Source organism: Typopeltis vanoorti, chromosome 3, assembly GCF_054136105.1.
Source record: "Typopeltis vanoorti isolate ZY-2024b chromosome 3, IOZ_Tvanoo_1.0, whole genome shotgun sequence".
NCBI classification, from domain to species: domain Eukaryota; kingdom Metazoa; phylum Arthropoda; class Arachnida; order Uropygi; family Thelyphonidae; genus Typopeltis; species Typopeltis vanoorti.
The window spans coordinates 78,797,602-78,804,350 of record NC_143551.1 but is presented as its reverse complement, the minus strand read 5'-3'; positions in this window follow the sequence as shown (position 1 = coordinate 78,804,350).

The window sequence follows — 6,749 nt, the reverse complement described above, 5'->3', positions numbered from 1 at the left end:
TCTCTCTCTCTCTCTCTCTCTCTCTGAGCTGCAATTCCACGTTAGCATTTTCATTCCGTCGTCATTTCCCTAACAAATCATGCTGTTATGCTGGATAAATCGCCCAGACCTTGATCTTATTCTTTGCCCTACAGCTCAACACCCAACAATCTATCCACATTCGAAGTCATTAAACTCTGTTCAGCTGACATTTTAATTTTTTTCTGATATTTCCTTTATATAACCTTTTCTTTAGAGGTTATTTGAATCGTTAAACCTTTTAAACGATGGTGATGTAAACTGAAAGACTGGAAATGCTCCTAAAATGTTGAAAACATTGCTTCTGTTATCTGGTAGAGTGTTCCGAATGACATGAACCCAAGAGCAGCAGATTAAGACATCAGAACACAGAACAGCAGAACTAAGTATGGATCAGCGCTTCCTAGTAGTGGAAAGATCAGCAGTTTACCACTTCTGAATGGCTATTGGTGAGTAAAACTTCCATTTTGTCAGGAGAGCGACGAAAATTGTCTGGTATTCAGTGGCTAAATAAACAGGCTTTGGTAAAAATCATTTCTGGTAGGAAATACTGCGACATCTTTTCTAGCCCAATGTAGAGAACTATAAAATAGATGTGGAATTATGGACAACGATGACCATCGATTATAATCTCACTAGGAACAGTTCTAAAGGAGAAAAGTGAACCTTCAGGAATTCAAAACAAAATCGCAGAATTTAGAGTGAATTTAGATCTTAGAGAACAGTAAAGACAAAAATGGATCTAATAGATTTAGGGGGGGGTAGAATTTTGAATATAAGTTGTTCGAAAAGTAGAGAATTTAGATTAGTCATTCATTAGCATGAAATGTCTGAGAGGACAGATGTGCAAGTGCAAACTTGATCCCGTAACTAATTGCAGATTGAGGAATTTTGATTATTGAAAAGTATTCCAGAGCTAAGTCCGTTTGAATTGGGAATGAAGTCTAGTTTGAGCAATTGAATGACGCAAACTAGATTTCCAAACAGAAACATAGATGCAGAAAGTTTTTTGTTGTCTTATTGTTTTGAGAGATGTACGTTGTAAGCTACGAATGACTTTTTATAGAATCTATTGGTTTTTGTCGAGTCTAACTATAGGTGAAGTTGGGCTGTGTGGCCACGGTAATTATTTCTGTTCTGTGCATTCTTCTGGCCCTTTTTTTTTGTTTTGTAGGATGAAAAACCCGAGTTTCAAGGAAGAAAAGTCCTGCTACTTCTGTCTGTGACAAATAACTCAACTTCACTTGACAAAGTCCTTACAAAGGTTCTTCGAATCTTGAAACGGAATTCGAACCAGTTGGTTCCAGCCAAAGAACATTGTCATTAAGTATTGAGTTACAGAGGCTTTTCACCACGAAGAATAACACATATTAAAATGCTATATATGAAAAAGTTATTTCAGTTTTAAAATTTAAACTCGCCATCTGTATTTGTATCTATAATATATATAGTGGTTGCATTCATTACTGATTCGGTGGATTTCTTCCGATAATTCTAGCCATTTCGCTCTCTTCATATATGACATACAAACTTCATATCAGCTACTCTGTTTGCTTTCGAAATTTATTCTGAGACACGTGTTGGTTCTCTCAATACCAAATTAGTATCAGACTGTCATGCGTATTTTTTTTTTCTTGTAGCACTATTTACGTCATAAGTAGGTGTGTAACTGAAGGTTTAATCAGATACACACAATGGATGAAAGGTTGCACTTGTGAAACCTGACAAATTGTCTGTTTGGTAATATTCTATCACAGAAACTCATTATAATGATATGTTTTGTGTCTGTAAGACCTCATAATTAACGGGTTCGTCCGAAAATAAAAGGCTATACGCACGTTCATGGTTATAAAAACATCTAAAATACACCATCCTACTATGTGGATGGTGAAATGTCTTTGAATGTAAGTATATTTCCTTCAAAAACAAACCATTTTTATTCTTACGTCCCTGACATTAGTTGGACTGTCTACTTACTCATCATTCACAGAAATGACTTCTTTGGCAACAGGAGAACATATTATGTCAAGGGTTGAAGGACATTTTACATTGTTGTTCCACAGTACGGTGATGTCATATTCGTGTGTGTGTGTGTGCAACAGCTTTAGAACTTTAAAAATCAGTTTGTACATCACAAGCTGCATTACTGCCAATCGTGATTTACCACGGTAACAGTTGCTTAATAAAAATTATACAATTATGACACTTGCGCGTGATTACCATATGTTCACATGGAAATGTCCATTTTGTAGTTTATGTTTCTTTATATATAATTTTCAAAACTCATTCGTTGCATGCTTTTGTGGTTACTTTTATTTTGTTTAGTATTTAATATATATAAATGCTGACTTGGCTGGCCAAGTGGTTAGCGTATCTGCTCTCCAGCGGGATTCGACCACAAGACTGTGGGTCGAATCCCGCCGTGAGCATGGATGTTTTTGATTGTCTCTGGAAATACTAGTAGCGGTAAATGGTTGGTGTAATTGCGGTTAGTTGCGCTAATTAAAAAGTAAATTACAAAGAAAACTATTTTATTCAGCAACCAATCTTGAACATGTTTAACACTAAAAATTTCTACATTACATGACGTGTCTGGCCTAACACACGTCGCGCAGAAAGTGTCAAATCTTTACGTTAATAGCGTTTGAAATTATTTCTAGTTGAATTTTTATAAATTATTATAAATCATAAATTATTATTATTATATTCAATGACGATTTTATGTTTGTGAGAGAAAAACCAGCCTACAGTTACAGTTCGAGACCCATTGATTCAATTTTGGGGTTAAAATGAACAACAAGTGAACCATCTATTGACTAATTAGCACTGTGGCCAAACTGATAAGTGCACCACGCATTTCACCACCTTCGATAGGATTGCGTGTGCATTTATTCGGCTTCATTGATACTATAACCCAAAATTGTCCTTAGTATATTTGTTTATTTTTGCGTTAATTTTTTTTTTATTTTGTCCTCAAGTAGAGCCTGGTTCAGCTAACCGCAGAAAAGTCCTTGGTATCTCTGAATAAACTTCAATTAAATATCCTCTCCGTCTCCATTTAGATAAATTCCTCAAATTGTAACTAATCTACTGATTCTCAAGATTATCGTGGTATAAGTCTTCTACACACTTAGTAAATCTCTGAATACCCTCGATTTTCTTGACATCAATGGCAAAGCTGGAAGCCATAATCCATGTATATAACGGAATCAGTACTTCCTTACTCCTTTTAAACTTCTTTTAATTAATCTTATAATCTACTTAGCTCTATTACCGTAGTTGTCTTACCAATATGATTTCTGAACTTAAATATCATTCCAACCAATATCCAAATCTTTGAATTCAGTAACGTTTTCCATTCTACAGTCACTTCAACTTCTATTCATAGAATTGTATCTTCTTACTGAATCAAATAGACTTGCATTGGTTCATATTGAATTCTGAATGCTACTTCCCTGTCCACTCTTACAATGTTTTAAGCTTCATCAGCAAAGAAAGAAATTCTCCTCTTGATATCTGAATTTAGATCAAAGAGTTTTTCCTCTGGAACCTCGGGTTTTTCATGTCTCATAACAGATAAACCGGCCATAAGAACACACAGTTTGCAGACATAATATTGGCTTCATAGCCTTGGTCGTTTCTGTCGTTAATTCAAAAAACAACAACATCAAAAACCACCGATCATTTATGTTAAACAAAAAGGGTTCTATCACCGAACCTTCTAACAACCTGACTCTTCGAAGCCTTTCCTCTAAATAACACTTCCTGTCTTCTATAAGTCAACCAATTTCCTGTCCATCCCATTCGATGATCATCAATACATACCTGTCTCGTACATTTTAATCAGTAGGCTTTGATGTGGAACGCTATCAATAAATATGCTAACATCCAAATAAATGACGTCATATTCATTACCTCGGTCTATTTCCCTCGTGACGTTTTCACAAAATGTATGTTTGTTAGAATCGACTTCGCTTTAATGAAATCATGTTGTGCAGTAATTGTTTCCTGTGAAGAATATCCTAGACAAGATGCCATTATAATTTTCCCATTATTTTGTAAATAAACACTAAAAAGACTAATTAGTCTATAATTATCCACTTTATACGATAACTCAGTCTTATTAGTATTATTTTTATTAAATGCCATCCAACCAACCAACCAGTACGAAATTATTAATACTCAACATTTTTTGCCAAATGTCGTCAAATTGTTTGAAATAATTATGAATTCGTTATATGAAGTTATGTGAAGAGGGATTTACTTAGCGACTTCGATAATCGTACTATCGTGATATTGTTTCGAAACTGGAACAAAAAAAATCTTAAACTATCTGGGCTGGACTTGATTCCTTTACCATTTCTCTGATGCTACATTGCATAAGAAATGTGTAGAGAAAGAACAAAACGGTGTTGGGTGATCACGTGATATTTCATGTTACAAAATGTTCATCCGTTTTCCATAAAAATGAAACTGAGTTATTGCTTACGTTTCACTGAAAAAGAAGATCATTGCACACATCTGATTTAAACGGATTCCATTGATATTCCGATAAATGAGAATGGAATTCCCTGTGAAGTTTTAGACACGAAAACAGAAAACATTTCTCGGAATTATTCAGATAATGTCAAACCAGCTAAGGACGTGATACGAGTGTGCTATGTGACAACTTGAATTTTTTTTTTTTTTAGGAAAATATCTCAAGTTTCCTGAAGATCTCTTCATATTCGAGTCCTTCGCATAACTGGTAGAAAATGCGAAAACCGGCTCAGAACTTCCGATCCAATGTTCATCCTCACCTTCTCACGGTGTGTCCCGTTATTAAGTATCCGCTTGAATACAGACCGAACGAGGATGGACTGGCATTTGGAACTTAGCTGTCCAAACTGTAATTCTGTATAATAGCGTTAACTATACATATGATGGTATACAGTACCGTCGATAGGGTGTAGCATAGAGGCTGTCTGCCTCTCGATGCAGCTTAATAAGGGCGCTCGTTCAACCATATTGCGGTAGGCGCCGTCGCTACGCTAACAATTCCTGTTAGCCTAGTAAGTGCGGAAAGAAGTTTTTCTAAGCTTAAACTGATTAAAAATTATTTGCGAACAGCAATGACCTAAGAAAGATTGGTTGGTCTAGCGACTATATCGATAGTGACGGACGCAGCTTATAATTTAAATTTAGAAGGGCTTATAAACAGTTTTTCATTGTGCGATATCCCCGTAGAGCAAACATTTAATTAATATGATTATGTAATCGTTTTGCATTAATGTTTCTCTTGTAATAAAAACAAAAAAGCAATTGGAGATTTTCTTTTTTTTTTGTCTTATAATCCATCAGGGTCGATATTTAAGTGTTTGCCTCAGAGCGCGATCTAATCTGGCGACGGCCCTGATGGTATGAGGCAAACAGTGAACATTCTGATGCTGAAACAAACTGGAAAATAAAAACCCAACCAACTGATGATATTTACCAGCCAGATTCCTCTCCCCAGCTTTATATTAGACCATACGTTGGTCATTTGTACGTTGGTAACTTTCCTATACAAGTATACCCATTTAATAGGTACTATTTTCATTTCTTAAATCTTGAAATCGGTGCGGCCTGGCCTCATTCATTCAGGTTTCATAATCAAAATGTATAGGTTTGGTTCTATTCACCGATTACAGGAACTTTTTTCTATCTAGTTTGGTTTTTTCATCCATTTCCTAAGTTAGGACCTTTGCTTGCCGAAAGATCTTGTTACACCAAATGTCAGCGTGTTAGAGAAAGTTTTGCCAGTTGCATGAAATAAATTTAGGGCCACCTCAGACGGTCCCAACAGAAACACATGATTTGGTTTTGTTTCTCAAATATTTTGCGAAACGATCTCATCGAAACCAAAATTTATTTGACTTCACAAATTTTAGTAAAGATCCCAAATAACGAATTGTATTACGTTTCATTCAATCGGAGTGGAAGTATTAACTTGTGTCACTTCAAATCGATCTGCCAAATGGTCCAAGTTGAACCAAAACTGAGATGGTTCAAAAAAAAAATTAATGAAAAAAAATTGTAAATAATAAATCTCAATCAACTCAATGTAGCCACAGAACGAATCTAACGGATGGAAAATTTGGAGAGAGAGAGAGAGAGAGAGAGAGAGAGAGAACAAATAAGTACGAAATGAAAAAGAAAAGTGATTTCAAAGAGCACAAGCAAGGCCATCAACCTGTCTCCTATTTTACTATTAACTCCACAAAGGAAACGTTGCATACCTATTACATGTTTAGATAACCACACTTTTTCACTCGTAATTGAAATACTGCGCTAGAAACAAAACATGGAACAAAATCGTTTCAAGCCAATTCAGGCCACAAATAAGTGGGACGGTGGTCTTACACCAGACGATGAAATTCATCTACTACCTAAACATAACACTAACACTAATTTTCAAAAAATACACATAGTACAGTAGGATTCATTTATTATGCTCAGTAGTCAGGAGGATTCCGGGGTAGAATACCAGCGAAACATTAGCAATTAAGTCAATAAATAGTTATTTTAATTAAAATGGAATATATATTGATCTTTAATTGACCATGATTTATAAACATCTAATACCAACAAGTCTAACCGACCGGTCTTTACGGCTTCTTCAGGGCTCATAACGGGAGAAAAAACTCAAAGCGGCTAGTACAGAGAAAATGGAGTAACACTATCGTATAAATTAAACATTAAAATAGAAAGCG